Raw genomic sequence first — 20318 nt, forward strand, 5'->3', positions numbered from 1 at the left:
AAGCAGCGTCGTAAGGGGTAAAGGTTGGGTGGGGATAAGGGGCGGGGAGCGGGGGTGGGGGGGGCGCTGCGTTCTATACTTCAGCCCTTATCAGCCGTGCTCTCATCCGTTTGTTCTTCCCCCTCCCTCTCCCCTCTCCCCTCTCCTCCCCTCTGCATCCCCCGGTCCAGCAGCCTTGGCTTTGTTCAACAAAAGATGCACCGGGCCACTTGTGTTGTTGTGTTTGGTGGAAACACGGGTGGTTTGGGGAGTATTGATAATTTAATGTGTTGGCCTTGCTTATCACAGCAGATGGTATGAAATACAGCCGAGGCGCAGACTTTTGATCTGTTGAGAATCAACGGTTGCGAGAAAGAAAGTTGGTTGAAATTTGTTTTCATTGCGTTTTTTTTTTTTTAAAAGGACATGGTTTCTCAGAATGCTGAAAAAGCAGTGGGTCTTTGTACTATTTGGATAAAAAATGAACATAAAATCTAATCTCTGTAAGCAATTTCTTTTTTTTTCATATTGTGAAGAGCATTAAATGGATTTAATGAGGCCTCACCGTGTGAGTTATGGGCACCATTTTGGTCCATCAAACTTTGAAAAGGACCATTTAGCTACAACACTTGATTTGTTAGAACACCCTGGAAGAGAATAAACTACAGAAAAACAAGCTGTGTCTTACAATAATTTCAATCATGAAACTATGTTTTTATTCACATTGGCCTCAACGCAGTCTTTTATGTGTATTGTACTCATCGTTTGGCATGAATTCCTCTGTTGAAAGGAAACACCCCAATGTCTGAGAGAAATGCTTTCAACCTCAGCTGCCAGACTAAAGTAGACTTATATATCATTGTTCCCTAAAGCCTCAATATTGTACTGGTAGCCTTTGTCGTTTTCAAACAAAGATGACATGACTAGGATATGATGATTTTGTACACAACTCTGAGTTAGAGGACAACATAGCCAGCTACATCCTTTCCACCAGGCATATACAGTATGTTTGGAGATCATATCAAAAAGTACACTCCCGGCTGCCTATGCCCAGCTGGGGGTGCTATCAGGCTAACCATCCCTCCCAGCCCTGCGGGCCCTATACAACTTTGGGCTCTCAGATAGCTTATGCATTTTGTTATCCGTACTCTGCTGCCATGGGTTCTCATGGAGAATAACGGAGAGCTATGAGTGAATACCTTGCGGTTATGGTAAACAGCGTTCCAACATCTATACAGTGCTGACACCGGTGACAACCCCAGGGGAAACAAATAACACAGAGGCAGGTTCACACTGACAGCCACCTGTACTTTTCCTGGATTTCTTTCTTCTATTCCAACGGTGAATATAATTAAAAAGGTGCATTGAAACAAATCCCATTTATGTAGTGAGACTGTCTGCCGAGGCTGGCTGACTAACGGGAGGTGGTTTGATTGGGCTCTATTTCAGAACCACCCCTTGCAGCATGTAGTTATACAATGGCAGTGGCATTAAGTGTGCTAAGTTTGCTTTTCATTTTAATACACATTACAAAAGGCGCTGTGTTTCACAGCTCTGAGAAACTTCCGGCCCAGCTTGGCTGTTGCCAATAAGCCACCGTCTCTTAAGAAACAGAGACAGTAATAGGCTGTGTGAGTATGTGTCAAGCATGTGTGGGTGTGTGTGTGTGTGTGTGTGTGTGTGTATCGTACAGCTAAGTTAGCACTCAGCTACCTGTGGGTGTGCGGTCCTTTGTGTGTGCTTTGTATGCTTATTGTAGCAGATGTCTATCCCTAAGTAGAATGTAGTGGGTTGTATTCCTGTGTGCTGGAGTACGGAGAAGGGCAGGCAGTTAGAGACCAGCAGGCACAGTTGCCGGCAGAGACCGGTTCAAATATAGTCCGTCTTCACGTGGGAGGGGGAGATAAACTTATGCAAAGCAAATAAGTGTTTTCTGTTCCTCCGTCTCTCCTGCTCCCTCGACCCTTCCAGTCCTGTGAGACTTCGTTATTCTGAAAACCCAACCTGTTGGATTTCCTATCATCTAGATCTTTTTAAAAATACACCACTTGCCCAGCTGCAGAGACACAGAGGGGCATTTGCCAAAGGGAATGTGTTAACACTACTTGTGTGTGGATCTATTGGCTGTGCTGTGTTTTAACTATCCATGATAAATAGGCCACCCTCAATTGTCCTATTAGGAATTGGTTAACAAGGCAAGCTGGTTAAGAAGAAGAATAGACTGGCTTTGGAATGCCATTACCAATTTGATTAGGCACACATATGTTGGAGGTGATAAAAGAATGATATTTTTATAAAACTATGATGAAATTCAGGTACTTCACCAATTGCAGTAGGGGGTTGAATTATTGTTACCAGGGAAATAAATAGTTGCGATAATGGGGACGAAACCATGCCTCTTCAACAAATTGTAAAATGCACTGCATTTAAATTCAGGAATAACAAAATCACATTTAATTATTTCAGAGGTACAGGCGTAAGACTTAATGTTAGAGAGCACACACTTAAGTAGGCAAAATTATTTTAAATGAAAAATCTCTCACCCTGAATCTGGCTACTATTAAGGCAGGCAGTGTAAAGTGTTACATTATTGAGCTGGAGACTGTTCTTGGGGCTAAATTGGGCTGTAGTGGATCTAGACATTATGCAAGTTTCAAGTCCCCTTCCAGGTCTCTGCACCCATTATTTTAATATAAAACTGAGTATGAAATAAATTGGATTGAAAGCGCTCCTCTTTGCCCTAGCCCTCCATGTTTCTCACATGTCCCCTCTCGCTACTTGGACTCTGTAGACAGAATTATCTCTTTTTAGTTCATGTGAAGGGCATTTATTTCCCCCTTGAGGACGACATTGTAATGGTGAGGGCTGAAGAAGTACAATGTGAGTGTGTGAGGACATGGCCGGGTGCTATGTACTTGGAAATTAATTGCTTACGTCACATGTGGTTGTGTGAGCAGCTGGTCATTATTTTTGGTGCATTATTTATGTGCACTGCTTTTTTGGTGTGTGTGTGTTTGTGTCTGTGTGTGTGTGTGTTTGTGTGCGTGCGTGTGTCTCTGTTTTCATGTCTGTGCGTGCGTGTGCAAATATGAGGAAGGCACACTTTATTTTTGATTCCTCGCATATAGTTTTTTTCAATTTAATTGAAAAGTTCATCCACATTTCCACTCTCACAGACGAAGCAACGCACATAAATCCAAGCCTGCTCTGCGTCTAGCCGGCATTCATCTACTGTGAACAGAAATTCCCTAAAGATAGGGGAATAACAGCAGCATTGAGAAAGCTGAGGAAGAGGAGCTCCCTCTCCCCGATGAAAAGGGAGGAGTGTGTTCACTTCATCTTCCTGCACTGACAGTTCCGTACTTCTCCACCAGTCAGCATGTTTGAGGTGGTAAACAAAGGAAGGGGAAGGGATGGTAAGCCAAGCAGTTAACTCTGAGTGAGTCCTGGGTGTCCTTGAAACTGTACGGACTGGCATTGCAGTGTCAAAGACTGGGGCAACGGGAAGTCAGGGAACAGACACAGTTGCAGATATATCACCACGAGTTGTCATTCAAATGGTTTTCATGGCCATGCCACATGATACCACATCAAAAAACAGTGACGTTCTGACTCAGACGTTATCGGTGCAAAGCAAAAAAACAAAGCACATCATGAGCGCCCATGCAGACGGTAGTACTAATGCCTGAGGAATAAATAAGTTTGAACGTCTTTTCAAATAGTTTTTGCAACGCAGTCCCAAACCCACTACCAACTTATCACAATTAATATTGAGTTATATTATATTGTGTCTATTCTGTAACAGTGTGCCTCAGATATGCCGATGCCTCTAGTAGTCTAACTGATCCAGCGTTCTGTGTTTTTATTGGATGGATTTGCAGGCTTGACATCAGACTAAGCCCAGTCTTCTCCTGTGAAGTGCAAATGAGGCTATAATTTGATTACACACACACGAGATACAGAAAGGAGTATTGCGCAGCCTGGAGAGACTGCAGCACTTACATGGAGGACAAAAATGGGCATATAAGTTTAATTTTGCATTTACGGATACGTAGGCCTATATGAAAATAGATAGCATTGTCCATTTATTTTGAGCATACAGTAAATGATAACGAACGAAATACCTGAGGAGGATTATAATACCTAATGGTTTTCCTGTCACAATATATATATATATATACTGTATATATGCGATCCAGGAGTATAATTATTCTGTGACGGAACAGAACCTACACCAGTTTTCATTAAACCACTGCCTGATTGGACAATTACAAGCAGGATTGCGTTAAAATGCATGCGTGTATAAAAGCGGTTAAATACACAAATGTATTTAACCAAAGTGGTACGGATTGTGCAATATATAATCTGAATATAAAAACCCAAAGGTGCGTGCCACACACTCATCTTTTCTCTCTCTTCTCCCGCTTCACACTTGGGTTCTAAATGCAGCATGACAGGCTCCTGCAAGAGGCTGGCATGCTGCGTGCGTAATCCTCCTAATGTATTCTCTTTCCCTCTTCCCCCTCTCCCTTCCTTCCTACCTCCCTCCTGCAGCCTCCCAAAGTGCCACGCTGCGGAGAGATGTCAAGTCCTTTAAGTGATCTAGGCCATTGTGGGCCACCGTAAGGGCAGTGCCGGCGCGTCCATGTAGTCAAACTAAGCAATTGCCAAGAGTGGCACTTTGGCAATAAGCGGACCAATCAGAGGCCAGCTATTAAAAAAATTAACGTGACAATCACTCTGCACCTGCAGCCGCTTAGCTCCACCTCCCAGCCCCAGCTCTCATGAGCTGAAAAATGAAAGCAGGCTGTAGCCAGCGAAGCCCATATTGGCGAACTAGCACTGCATGAAAATCTGGCCCAGGGTGTTAACTTCCGTTTACACCCTGTGAAGTTTGTGTTTGGCTGTGCCACGAAGCTGCCAACTCAACTCTCACTCATTGAGTGTGAGAGTTGAGGGGTTTTACTCCAATGACCCTCTGCACACGCTTTCATGAGACACCTCCTATTACTCATTCAAATTACACACCTTTTCACGAATACGCAAACTGATGATGCATGCCCAAGCCTCAGTTTGAACTGTGCAGAGCTCTTTGAAATGTGACCGCGACTGTACGCAGACAGAGCAGAGCACACTGAGTGGGGCCCCGAGATCTGGTTGGCTCAGGCTGCCGAACGATTGGATTGGCTGGGGTTTTCGAGCAAACTCATTGGCTGGGCAGGGGTTCTTGGGTGATCGGAGTGGCAGGGGTACTCGAGCAATCCGACTGGCTGCGGTTTTTGAGCGATTAAGATTACCTTTGGTGTAATACCAATCCCCTATTGTGATCAACAGGCAGCTGAGGTTGTTCCACGCAGGGAAATATGAAAAAAAAACATATATAACTATTTCACAATATTAGACATACACTAACCCAGTAAAAGGCACACAGCTTCTTCTCGCATAAACCACTGGGACCGCCTTCCACGACATTACGTGGCTATGGAAATGCCGAAATTTACATTGTAGGTTCACTCCAGCTGTCCGTGCGCTACGATGAAAGGGCTCTGCCAGCCTTCACATTCCACGTGTCACGCCATGGGGCCAATCTACTTGGTCTCGACCTCTTTCACAACCTTCCACACCGTCGCTACCCTGTGGCAGAAACAGTGGCCTGCATTGTTTGACGGGCTGGGCTGCACCACAGCCTTTTCTCACCAGCCCCTCGTAGACCCAAACATCGCACCAGTGGTCCAACCACTCCGCCGTTCCCCGCCGGCATTGCGAGATGACATCACGGCGGAGCTAAAGCGTATGCTTGATGATGACATCATAGAGCAGGTCAACGCTTCACCGTGGATATCCAACTTGGTGGTGATAAAGAAAAAGACTGGTGGCCCACGCATCTGCGTGGACCTTAGAGCAGTGAACAAGGCCGTAATATCCGACTGCTAACCCCTTGCCCACCATAGAGGAGCTCACGGCTCAGTTCCATGGGTCAACAGTTTTTCCTAAATTGGATCTTCGCCAAGGATACTTTCAAGTGCTATTACATCCTGATAGCCGCAACTTAACAGCCTTCATTACCCATGACAGGGTGTTCCACTACAAACGCATGGCTTTTGGGTTAAATTCAGCCCCAAGTTGCTTTCAAAAAATCATGGCCTCCAGCTGGGATCCCTGGCGTGGCCATTTACCTTGACGACATTGTTGTCCATGGAATCAATGCCGCTACACACGATGAGCGTCTCCAGAAAGTGTTCACCGCCTTGGCTGAGCACCACTTTACGCTGAACACTGACAAATGTGTCTTTGTGTCTCTGTGATCGACTACGTGGGGTTCCGCCTCTCAGCAGGGGGCATAAGCCCACTTCAGTCGAACACGGAGGCCAGCGTACCTGGGCCAACGGCACCAGCGCAAGTTGCTTCCTTCCTGGGCCTGACTGCGTATTATCTCCGTTTCTTACCTCAGTACTCCGACACAACTGCTCCACTGCGCAAACTACTGAAAACCGATGAGCCCTGGATCTGGACTCCAGCATGCTCCGAGGCAGTCCATCGCCTGAAAATACACCTCACCACCTATCCTGGCACACTTCGAATCGGCCAGCCCCACACTTGTGACGTGAGGCGCCGTGATGTCTCAACTTCAGGGTGACATGGAAAGGCCAATCACTTTTGCTTCCCGTGCACTCAGCCTTACGGAACAACAGTATTCTGTGGAAGAGCGGGAGGCACTGGCTTGTCTCTGGGCCTGTGAACGCTGGCACATGTACCTGTATGTACGTGAATTCATGTTAAGGACTGATCACCAAGCCCTCAGCACACTCTGGGCCACTCACCGGCCACAAACCACTCAGATTGCACAGCTGGGCCGACCGCCTACAGCAGTACAATTTTCGTCTTCAGTTCACACCAGGAAGGGACAACGTAGTGGCCGACCCGCTATCTCGCTCCATCATCGCACCCACACCAGAGTCTACAGCCCCTGTGCATGACGAGGCAGAGCATAACATTATACAGCTTCTCTACACGCCACTGCAGGAAACTGTGTCACTGAGTGAGCTGCAGGAAGCCTCAGCTGCCGACCCTGCTCTTTCCCTGGCGGCCTCGTACATCAGGAACGGCTGGCTTAACAACGTGCCGGACAATCTTTCGGCCTACTTCAGGGTCCGCGAACAACTTGCATGCTGGAATGACTCCTGTTGCGAGAGGGCTCTGCACTGTGGTCCCAAGTGTCCTTCGGGCGCGTGTCCTTGCTATGGCGCATGACGGAAGGACTCACAGACTTAATTGATCTCAGGTGATAAGTGAGCGAGTGTGTGAGGCCACACGGGCTGAGATAGGTATATGGGATTGGGACAGCACTTAACGAGAGCACATGTTACCTTGGCAACGTTTAATGAAAAAGATGTTGCTGACACTTGCCGGTTTGGGAATTCTCATTTTTAGTTTTTTTTTTGTTCTTTTGTAAATGCAATGAAAACAATCGGCTACAGCAATTTATTGATATTAGAAAATATAATTTTTACTTTTTAATACTTCAGTATAAAGGATGTAATGAATAATTTAGGTGATTAATGGCCTACACATAAGGCCTACTAAATATAAATTAGAACGGGCTACATTTGGCTGAATTATAAAAGGTATAAGTAGTAGCCTAATACACGGCTCTCAAGTCTCACTCATTCGGCGTGAGACACACGCAATTCAACCCATGCATGCACACACTCACACGACACACTTCGCATTTCTCACGCAGATGAATTACCAGTAGACCTATAGCGCCCACCAATTTGCGCCGCTATTTAACAGTGGAACAGGTAGGAATCAAATGGGTTCCCCATACGTAGGGTAACCAGACGTCCTCTTTTGCCTGGACATGCCCTCTTTTTGAGACACTTTTAAAAAAATGTGTCCGGGCGGAATATCAAAATCGTCCTGGATTTTATTACAAAGCCTCATACATGTTCTCAGTGGATTTGCGTTGCATTTCTCTGGGTCGTTCACAGACTAGTTAGGCTACACCCTCCCCTACTCAGTTCTGTTCACTTTGCATTGGAGGAAGTGAGTAGGGGGAGAGGTTAAGTAGAGCCTTCAGATTGGACAGTTTGACTTTAGAGTTACCGTCATGTTTTGTATTTATTTTTTTACCATTATCGTTTTACAGGGACAAACATAACAAATTTCTCCTACAGGGGATTGACAAAGTTCTATCTATTGATCAGAAAGAAACACTTGGTCATACTTTACACACTTTAACACAGCATTTATTTGGCCTACTGAATGCGACAGATATATTTTAAGCATTGGACTAAATGGCATGAGAATGTTTGGGCAGCGTGAGGCTGAAGGTTAGAGCTTATGTAGGGGACACTTTAAAATGACCCCTGATGCAAGTCTGATGCACATTCCTCTTTTCATATAGATCGTCAGAAGCCCTGATGACGTCGTGGAGTCTGTTTCTCACTGCAGGAGTCTGCTATTAACGGGATACTCAATTTTCAAACCTTCAACTAAACTCATAATTAAAGCTTGCGCAAGAGACCATTGCTTCTTGACATCCACACCCAGCGTCTCCCATGTGATACGTCAGATGCTAGGAAAGGTTTCTACCCAAGGCTAAATCTAAGCTAATAAGCTTTTCAAGTGCTGAAGCACACTAGAACACCATTGTCTATAATTTGCTCAATTTAAAGTAATACTGCCCTCACTGCCAGTGAGAGTTCAGAAAGTCATAGTCCCTTCTGACCTTTAGATTAGCTTTATTATAGTGTTATGTATGAAAATTCTAAGTCTAGTATGAATTGATTTGTTGAGGACCCTCTGCCGTACCCACAATAAATGTAATATAAAAAAAATGGTAAGAAAGAAATTGGATGCGTTTTCTGGCTGCTTCATTGTTTTGCAGTGTACCCACTGTGCCGTTTGGCTGTGATGTAGGGATATGTGGTTTGCATCCCAACACAGTGTAGAAAATACACTGACAGGGTGTACTCTCTTCACCTACCCTAGAGTCATGAGAAACACCATTTGATTATTAAACAGGCTGCACCAGTGGAATACTTGTCCCAATCATTAAGCCCATTAAATGTCTAATAGCTTCATCCCCAGCCTTAAGACTACAGGTTAAGATCTTTTGCGGGGGTTATTGTCCAATTATCTCTCACAATTCACAATCTTTCATGCCATCGTCCAACCAAACATCAGTTTACAGTAAAGTCTACTCCCCTTCCAACCCCAAATATAATCCTAATAAGCATAATATGAATGTAAAAATGTCCAACGTAGAAGCATATTGTTCCTCTATTGCAAGCGGCTGGCATTATCCACCCACATATTTAGTCTTTGTCCGTGGATAATTATAGCCACCAGCACAGGGTTAATTGAACTGAAATAGGTGGTGCATCGAGTTCAACCGAAGCACAGCGCTGCAGAATGGGGATATAATATCCATCTAGAAGGAATGACTAGATTTTTAACGGCGACATGCATTTATCCACTTTTCCATTTCCAGGGCTGCAGGTAATAGGCAAGGCCTTTGCACTGGCAATTAGACAGGTGAACATTTTGAACATAGTTTTAATGCACGATTTTAAACCATCCGACAGAAAGTTGACCTTGAAAATAATAAAATATTAAACGGATTATCATATATGCAAAACCATTATTTCCCCTCTACAGGATAATCTTCAAGGACTTCAAAGTGGGATGATTTGCCAGGGGTGATTGACCAGCTTAATAGGCTAAAGAAAATACACAAAATCAGATTGATTTCAGATAACTTTATTTACAAAGACAGTTAGGGAACTCCCATTCTTTGAAACGAATAGAACTCTGGTGGACACACGTGTTCCATCTGTAGCCCTGAAAAAACGAACAAAAAAGACCAGCTGCATGAGGTCTGAAGATGTGCATTACGAAGACAGAAAATAAACAATTTTGCGCAACCGCAGGCAATGCATAATGTGACAACAGCCTCAGACCTGCAGGTTTGTTCTGATAAAGATATATATACATTAACGTATGCAATAAACTGTCAGAGCATTTTCTCATTTGCCCAGCTTATCTTAACATTCATCCAATATGGACCCATATGACATCACTGCTGTCAAGCCCAGAAACACAGGTAATGCATTCAGAGGGGTTCCGTTGAGGAAAAGATAGTTTGAAAGATATTGCCAGAGACAATTATCGAAGCAATCATTCAAGAATGTAATTTCACCACCCAAATAGAAAAGTGTCGAATGGGCCGGATGTGGAATGCAAATCGACTGACCTTGGCTCCAGCGAGGCCACATCGCATCACTTCACTTCTTGAGGATCTGGTGTCTGACGACGATGAAGGGGAATGCAAAGCCGCTTCCGAAGAACAACACCATTCCTGCGAGCAGGCGCCATTTGTTTTCCACAGAGAATGGCAGGTTCTGAAAGAAAACAATATATCAGGAACATGTCTTGCTAAAAGCCTTCATTTTGGGTGCAGATATTACATAAGTAAATGTAACTGCTCAAAAAAGGTTACAAAGGTTTTTTGTTTTTAAATAGTAGTGCTATGGATTGCTTCTGCTCTGTTAATCGCTACTGTTTTGGGTACCAGGTAACATTCTAACATTCAGGGTCGGAGTAGCTTAAACAAGAGTGTTGTGCCACTTTGCCTTGAACGTTGACATGTGATTCTTTGTGGAAATCTGTTAGAACCATCGGTATATGTATTTTATATTAATATAACGTTTAGCTGTCTAGAACAGTGTTGGGTAGTTAAAGAGCACCTATTATGCTTTTCCGACTTTTAGGACCTATAAACGTTCTAATGATTTCTAGTCATGTTTAACCAAAGTGTCAAATAATTTACTTAAGTGTCAAATAATGACGTACATGCATGCATGCATTTAGACGTATTCCCTGCTGACCGTCTGGGGTAGCTGTGCAGAGCGCTAAACTCTAGGGACGCCGGTCGCGATTCACTTGTTACAATTTCCGGGATTTATCTACGTAGAGAAATCCGGATTTTCCATGCATGGAAATGCTGCAACATGCTCTTCCGGAAGGTAACCAATCACAACGGAGTGGGGTTGGCAGGGGGGGGCGAGGGGGCGGAGATGGAGGAAGCCGAGTGTTGACAGAGAATGCTGAAAGCGCCCCGATGAGGGGAAGAGTTTCCCGAAAATCTACATCGTTTTTTTTGCTGTGATTCATGTCAGGACATCTTTAAGGATAACTAGATAAACATGACTTGACTAGTTCAGTGGGCTTTAGTCCAGTAGGATAATTTGTCCTGTGATGTTATCACTAAATATTGTTCAACCACGTGGACCTTTTCTAACAAACATACATATTAAATAAAAAAGCATCCATTTATTTACAACCAAGAGCAAAGGAAGCGCGACACCATCAAGATGAGGATCTTTTAGTTTGGCAACAGTATAACTCATTGTATTCTTAAACCTGCTTCGTAAAAAGTACAGCTTAAGCTGAATTCAGTAAAGAGGATTATTTAATGTACAGGAGGACAATGGAATCAAAGCCGAAACAAAGCATTGGTGAGTTAAGCTGAATTCACAGTTCTGCGTAACCCATGGTTGGAAAGAACCGGGACTCAGTGACACGATGCAGATCTTAGCAGAGCTGACTAGTTTATACTTTAATATCATGTTAACATCTACACAAGGAGGCATTGGAGCAATTCTGACCTAAAAAGTACATTAATTGAAGAGCAAATACGGAAACCGAATCACAAGGCGGAGTCTGCTTCATTGAATATAGGTTGTAAAATCTGATTATGTGTTTTATGCCAGGTGCTTTCATTTATTCACTTGTCCGGCTGTGACCAAAAACTAAACACTACGCCTGCTCCCTTGTCTACAGCGATTATTTGACTTGTTCCTCTACAGAGAAGGGCAATGCGTAGGTCAACGCCTGGCAATCGGGCGTGTACAGTCTGACTAGCAACGTGAATCTTTGTGGATCTTAATATACGTGCAGGACATAGAGGTGTTATATGGCTTTAAGGGGACAAAGGCCTGCTTGGCCTAACTGGTCATGGTTTGTTATTTGGTGGCACTGCATGCACTACAATTTTTAAGCTGCTGTATTGGATGATTACTAGAGAAGGACAAATTGAACCACATGGGATTGTTGATTTTATTTTGTTTCATTAGGATATATATTATATTACTAAAGCTTGAACAACAGATTGTGCTCTATATAGTGTGAATTCTCTCCAATTCAAACATGAAAGCAATCTCATGCATACACCATGTATCAATGTATTGTATTACTGCTGGCACATACTACAAATACATGTCCTTAGATGCTAAACAGGTACCAGTGCTAAACGTGTTTCCTCCAATATAAATTGTACGATACCTTTACATTGGATAAGCATACATATGGCCTAGTAGTGATGTCATAACAGTGTGACCTTAGTACATTCACCTGAAGGTACTTCCTTTAGAGCAAGTGCTAATGAATAATCAGTTAATTGAATGTGTAACCTTAAAACTAAACTTAAGAACCGTTTAAGTAAAATAATCGTAATTATTAGAACTGTAGCTTCATACATGTACCAGGTTTTGGTGAGAGTGCCTTAACGGGTTAGCTTATGCTAACGATGCAAGCCTACTACCCACTATCATATGCAAAGAAACGGCAGTGATCGGTAGGTTTCTTTATCATACACGTACAGAATGTACTATGAACTTACGAAAGGTGTTAAGGAAACCAGAGTAATGTTAATATATCGCTGGTGTGAGAAAATTATCAAGAAGCATGTCGCGGAAATGACCTCCAAGCGGGCGCATGCTAACAACAAGGCCCGGTCACCCTGCAAGTTTCATTAAAAGCGTTCAAATACTCGTTTATAAAGTATATTACCTTTCCTGGTCCCTCGCCATAGTGCGAAGAACGCACCGCCGATGTGGTGAAGCGACGTACAGCCTGTCCCAACATGATCTTGTTTAATAGTTTGCTGTCGGTTTCGGATGTGTTCTTCTTGCGACCTTCTTTCTGCTAGTGACGTGAGACCGGCGGCGCACAGGAACCTGTTAATCAGGGCTGAAGGATTCCGGGAAATGTAGTTCTTATATTGTAGTCGGTAGCCTAGCCGTTCAATTGTTTATTTGAATCGAAATGTAAGAGTTTTCACTACTGTTAAAACAGAAAGATGGAAAGACCCTATTTAATAATGAAGTTTAATCTTATAGATGCTTTATTTATTTGTACGTTTTTGTAGATTTTGGATCGAACAGTGTTTGGCATACCAAATGGAGCCATTCATTTTACCGTGGGGTAAGTTAATACAATTTAGGCATACCCTCATTTTTAGATGGATTGATAATACCACAGCCGAGGGATTTAGTTAAGTTGCTCTTTTGGTAAAAAAAGAAAAAGAAGCAATGTCCTCCTAATGACTACATGGCACTGCTGACCTCAAGAAAACAGAATGTGGTCGCTTCTAGTCCATTCCCGCCAGGGAGGTCAGGCAGGGGTCAGCTGCTCTCGAGAGGCCGTAAGACCACGGTAAGTAGCCTGATTCTTTGGCTGGCATTATATGATCTTTTTTGTTGTATGACCATGTTTATCCATCTATTTTTACAGGTCAGAATAAAGTATATCCACTGAACGCATAAGGTAAACACTTCAGCAAAGAACATAGCAATTATTTACTCGACATTGTCAAATAAACTACACCTTTTTGAAAAATAACCCCTCTGGCATCTAGCTCTATTGGGATCCCAGAATAAGGTATATTTATATATCTATACATTTATATATATTTGTATATATATATATATATATTATTTTTTTACAAAATGTCTTAACACTATTATGAAATAAGGTTGGATACATCCACATTGATGTTGCATTATAAGTCTGTATGTCATAATTTGCGGGAAAATAATAATAGGAGCACCAGAGACAAGCTGGTTCGGCAGCCCTTGAGACTCCCTTGGACTGGTTCCCATACCGGTAGAAAGCAGGGTCACACTGGTGCAAGGTGTTTTTCACCTGCCGTAGGACTCTGCCGCTGCACAGTACTGCCAAGCTCTCATATGTGTCCAATGACTCCAGCACTCTACAGCCCTCCTGTTTGCAGAGAGGCACACAGTCATGCAGGTAAGCCCAGCATGGTGTCTCAGATTATGGACTACCTCAATGGCAGGCAGAAGTATATCAGTCAGCGGGACACCCTGTCAGAGAGTGATCCAACACAGACGCACCCCAGGACACTCCAGCTTCAGTCACTAATTATCTGCACCTCCTCAATCCCTTCTGCTTCCACTGTGCCAACCCCCGAAGTCCTCTGATCCGACGGGGAGAGTGGAGGGCAAGGAGGAGGACAGTTGGTATACTGAAATTATGAAAAAAATAATGCTACTGAGATACAGCTAAATTCATATCATCCATTAGTAGGTCATTCTTTTCAAAGCATTAAATTCGTTTTTATTAGTTTTTTTTATTTTTTACAAAATGTGTATTTTGTGCATGTCTTTTGAATAATTTATAAAATAATCTATAACATATTGCTTCTTTAAATTGGAGGGTTACAGCGTTACACTCACAGATTAAACATGAGTTGAAGAGGGGAGCATTTTAGGATGGTTTAAAATTGGTTTAATGGCCCAGTCGTTCCAGATACATATGTGTGTTGATAAACAGTTTTAGTCAGTCAAACCTAAATGTCTTTGACCTTCAAATGTAAATTTACTCAATTAGCTTCAGCCCAGGCATGCCCTATATCTGATTTGCATTAGACTGTGGTGCATATCATTTAGAAAAACCTTACCCTTTTAAGTGGTAAAATAACCAATTACCATTCCTTTTAAGAAAAAGCCTTTGAATCATCAGCGAATTTGCTAAAACATTTCTAGCAATTGGGCCAAATAAACAGTACACTTGAAACTTGGTTGCAAATATGAATCCTAATCATTTTTGCCAAATTTGAACAAAGATGAGATTTGTTAGTTCACAGAATTGGTTCAAAATAAATGAAATTCTTATGTTGAAATATATTTCAAAATATTTATACCTAAGACATTCTCAAATAGTACATTTAAATTAAGAATTGTGTAAAAACAACAGAATCATAAAGGTTTTTTTGTGATTCATCCAAAATGGTTACATTTAATCATCTACTGTGGGGCAAGATAGGTGAGTATATATTGTACAGACGGCCACAACAAGCTACTTAGTAGCCCATTCCATCCTGAGCGACCACATCCATCAAAGCAGGGTCACCCCCTGGTCCTTGGCCCCCTGTCTATCCTGCCATGCCAAGGCAATCTGTTAAGCACATAAAGGATTGAAAAGAAGCCAGCTATCTGCCTAGTAGCACTTGCCAAACAAATAATGTCAAAAGGCCATGGTTCTTTTCTATCTGTTCAGTCAGAGAAAGGTGTGGAAATCAGAGTCCTGAAATAAATGTTTTCCCCCCTCTTGGCTAGAGTTGCTGTTGTTGTCCCCATCGTTGTTGTTCACTTGCGCTTGCTTTATTTTGTAATCGGCTTTCACTGATTCATGAACAAAGCTTTTTAGATAAATTGTTTTGTCAATTGGTTTGTGATAATCTTTGCTTTGAATAAGAAGCAATACAAAAAAACTGGCTGCACCCAAACACAGGCTGTCGTTATAACAACACATCCTCACATTTGAGAGCGCAATTAACATTCAGTGATACTCTAGCTCAATCAGATCTGTAAACAAACCCATAATCAACCATGCGCATGATTATGCATACTAATGTGGACATTTGTATGAACGGCCAATCTGTGCGTATAATCTGTACATGATATCACTTCCTGATTTGAATCGAGGATTCTCTTTGTTAATGCTCATCATGCTCATAATAAATCACTCACGTTTCTATTTTCCATTAGGAAAACCCTCCTTACCTCAAAAACTGCTGTGTGTCTATTTAAATATCTGGGAAACAGAAGTTCAATGGATGTTTGAATAAATACAAGCAATTAACTCCAGCAGGAGACACTTGTTCTGATGACCTTAGTGTTCCATCACCGCTGTATACAAAGCGTTCTGCTTTGTTTTCATTGGCCAACTTCAGCACAAGAAGTGGGCTTCTTTGTTTTTAGGTGTAGAACATTACAAAGGTCACATGCAAACTCTCTTTCATACAAAGGTCTGGTTTGAAGGCTCTCTGCAGTCCTTTTGAAGGATTCATGGATTAGAGTAAAAGGAAAATGAATTGAATCTCACCCGAAAATTTCAACAGTTTCTCCAAGATGTTGTGTGTCTTTATTCTAGCGCCTTAGGGGCTCTTGAACCATAACCAACATGACCCCCTCCACATATCGAGAAGAATAAGAGTTCAAGCATGCATTATGCTGATGCTCTTGTTGTAATTAAACCCATAGCAATAATGTGGAAACCACAGTCGATAGTGTAACACATTTCTGAGCGCATAGTATAATAACATTTTGCCTACAATTTTTCAACAAATAGAATTTGTTTACCACAAATTACTCTCAAAAGCAGTGCCAACATTTAAATATGTTTTAACCATTCAGAGAACAAAAGGCAACAGACAGTTCATCATTTAGGGGGCAACTCAATGACATGCAGAAGCGTCATCAACTCACCCACTCGCCCCAAGTGGTGTGAGAAATACTGACTTTACATTCCCTATAGAGAAAATAGATCCTCAGAGGCAGTATTATTCAGGGTACAAATGTCAGGATATGTTGTTCACACATACGGGCCATCAGGAGAATATCAGGACTTTATTTTATTTAATTATATTATAAAATTAGTCAATTTATGGTAACAGGTAATTGTTCAATGGAAAGTGTAGTATACTATGCATGCAAATCAATTATTAAATAGCTTTTACTGTTATTCAGGGCTGAAAAGTGCATTGAAATTTTAAAATGCAAGGCAACAACTGGTTAGTTGAAAATAATAATCATCATTGAGGTTAAACATCTCTTCCAGTGTCCTGGCCAAGACAGGCAGCAGTAGCCTACAGTCATACATAGCATACACACAAAACATAAGGAAAATAAAACAACTAAAACAGTCCGCAGGGGGGAGGGGGGGTATCAATATCGCAAGACATTTGGGGAGGCTCAAGGAGGAGAGCATATTTAGAGCATATATATTAAGTATGAGCAACAAAGTGTAAAGACATTTCAGGAGGCTCAAGGAGTGGAGTAATATTACATTTGAGCAACAAAGTGTAGTGTTGTGGTGGACTCTATAGACATAATTCACCATGCTGTGTTATTGACATGTTTTCATTCTGTGTTATAGGGACACTGTCTCTTTACGATCACGTGACTTATGTGTTGATATGCCGGTCGGTGCGGCTTGAATTTAATGGTTTTTATATGACAAAATGAACGACCCGCCATTGCTTGTCGAGGTGAGAAATTGTCTCTTCCCTTCTTTTATCGCAATTTCTACAGTCTATAGACAGAACGTGTTACCTGGGAGAGTTTGTCGACGGCGTAGCCGTTATGTTTAAAAACATAACGTCTTACCTGGGCGAGTGACGCTGCGGTGTGTGCGTGTGTGTGTGTGTTCTTACCTGCGCGTGTGTCGATGGCGGAGCCATTATGTTTAAAAACATAATGTCTTAGCTCAGCGAGTGTGTCGCTGCCTTTGTCTTGACGTACAGGGTGTGTGTGTGTGTGTTTGTGTGCGTTTCATGTATGTCCGTGCACATGTGCGTGTGTGTGCGGTGTGTGTGTGCGGTGTGTATGTGCGTGCTTGCGATGTATGCGTTCGCGCGTGCCGTGTGTGTGTGTGTGAGCTGCAGGCTGCTTGGCACATGCGCACATGAGTAACTTGAGTAACTGGTGCGACAGGCCTGCTATTATAGTAGTAAGATATGAGAACGTTTCTTGGATCCCTGATTAACCCATTGTCTGGGAGATAAATTACCAATCGCCTTGAACGTTTGGACCTGATGCCACCAGAAAAAACAATTGTTTTTACCTGGAGTTGTTTATTTTAACACACCTACTCGACCAAACAGTAATGCAGCATTTATATGTTGCATCTCAATAATGTTTTTTGTTGCATTCTCTTTTCATGTCTGCACTTTGGCGAAGGTTTGCCCTAACCGCTGTCTTGAAGTGTTATGAGGTGTGAAAATGTGTTCTTGGTTTCATGCCGCTTGCGTTCTTGTGCAGAGCTTGTACTGAGGCGTTTTTCATTCCTTTTCACTGGAGTATGAAAATGTGTATGATGTACAACATAGTGAACCATATCTTATACATTGCTATCCATCCATCCGTCTGTGTGGCAGTCTATCTGTCTCCACATCTATCCGTCTATCTATGTGACACAGCAAGTATGAAAATACTCAAGTTTTCCTTTCATTGGGCTAACAACGTTTTTGTTTAATTTGGTTATTAAAATGAACATCAGCTTATAGTGCCAATGTGTCAGATTGAGCCCCTCCATAGTAAGTAGGCAGAAGACTTTCAGGATTAAAAAAACTCAATAAAAATGTTCTGTCCGCTCTCATAGCTGTGCAACTGTGTTATGCCAACTAGCGTAGCTCTGCTATGTGGGAGGCGTGAGTGGGAGGGGTTTTGGGAGTGTCGATAATACGATTCTTGTCAACAAAGAAAGAGGTATGGGCTGGCAAGCCCTTTCTATTTATAGAATTGACCAGTTATAGGATGTGATTTTATTGATACAATGTTTTAAATTGCTAGTTGAAATGTTACACATTGCAGCTCTAACTGCACATGTTGTCCATTGTCTTTTGTTTGTTTTTCTCTTAAGCGCCTTAAACCTGGAGGCAAATGTTTTTTTACAAGTTGTTTTGCTCATACACCAGGTTGGAGGAATCAAATTTAGAACATCACAAGATATCAGAAATCTCTCTCGGAAGTGTTTCTGAAATAGCTTTGTTGTATCTGCAGAAAACGCACAACAAAACACTACAACTTTTTGATTGAATTGTGACTACTAGAGCATCTAGTAGTCACAATTATGGGTATTATATTGTGCACAAGCAACGAATTATATCTCATGGCAGATGCTAGTGTATGATAACCTGTCCCCATTCCTGTATGTATTTTCTCTGCCGGTCATTTTGTGTGTATGAAAAGCACTATGGAAACCACTCTTCACAATCCCAGCACTCCATTAAAAATGAGCTACTGCTTTAACACCCTGTCAGCCACGAGACGAAGGGCCACAAAGCCACCTGTCAGTGTTCCCCGTTCGGGAGAGCACCAGGCCAGACGAGGACTGACCGGGAGCATCTGTGACAGTGTTTGCATCTAATACGCTAATGAGAGCTGTCAAGCCGTCAGATCACTCCCGCTGCCCGTAGACGTTTACAATGGCACCTTCAATTTAGCTCCCCTGAGTGACGTAGATAAGCACAGTGGCAAATAGGACACAAAGTGTGCCATGGGTACATTTGTATGTGCACTGGCAGACACACAGGCATACACACAAACAGACACGCACACAAACACACAAATACACGAACGCACCCATGAATGTGTGAATAAAGATGTAGACGTGCACACGCTTGCGCGCACACACCACACACACACACACAAACAAAAAACACATCATTGTGCATTACTTTTACCAAATCCTTTAGAGAAGCAACCTTCTCTTCAGTCATTGCCCCTTGAAAACAAGATTCACTCTAAAATTACATTTCAATTAAATAACTAAAGTAGATTTTTGTATCCAAGGTAACATAAGGTTATTTTAGATACCGCTGTTGACATTGGGGATCGAACACTGTTCATATTGTTTGGGTGTGTATGAGGTGATTCTCTAAAGCAGGTCTTCAAAGTAAACATTTTTTTCAAACTATAAATTATTCGATTTGTGGATTTTGATGGATTGATGCACCCAGAGTACCACTCTTCTCTACCACTAAGAGGCCTGTGTGGAACCATCATGGCATTGCGGCAAATGTGTTTTAGTAACGGCTTTTAGTTTAGTTTTACGTAACCAATCTTTACTCTGAAAAAATCCAAAGAGCTCATGCGAAAAGAGCAGTGAAAGGTCCACTGAAAACAAAATTCCTTTGTTTTCTGAAAATGTTATATAAAGCTGAATTGACTGAACTTAATAACATTATCATTTAAATGACCAAACACATCTCAACCTCAAAAATGCAATGTTATATATATATATATATATATATATATATATATATTTGTTATTGGGATTATTGAGTGTGCGGAAGGGATATGAGTGGATTAATTTAACTGTTTTTCCATTGTGTTAAAATATTTGGAAAGTAGGGAGTATAACGATATGTACATAGCAATTTCATTGATATTATGATCTATTTTTAATCTCTAGAAACAAATATTAGTTATATTTCTAGAAGCAGAGGTAGCTCACTAGCACTAGAT

Source organism: Pollachius pollachius, assembly GCF_949987615.1.
Source record: "Pollachius pollachius genome assembly, chromosome: 1".
Taxonomy (NCBI): Eukaryota; Metazoa; Chordata; class Actinopteri; order Gadiformes; family Gadidae; genus Pollachius; species Pollachius pollachius.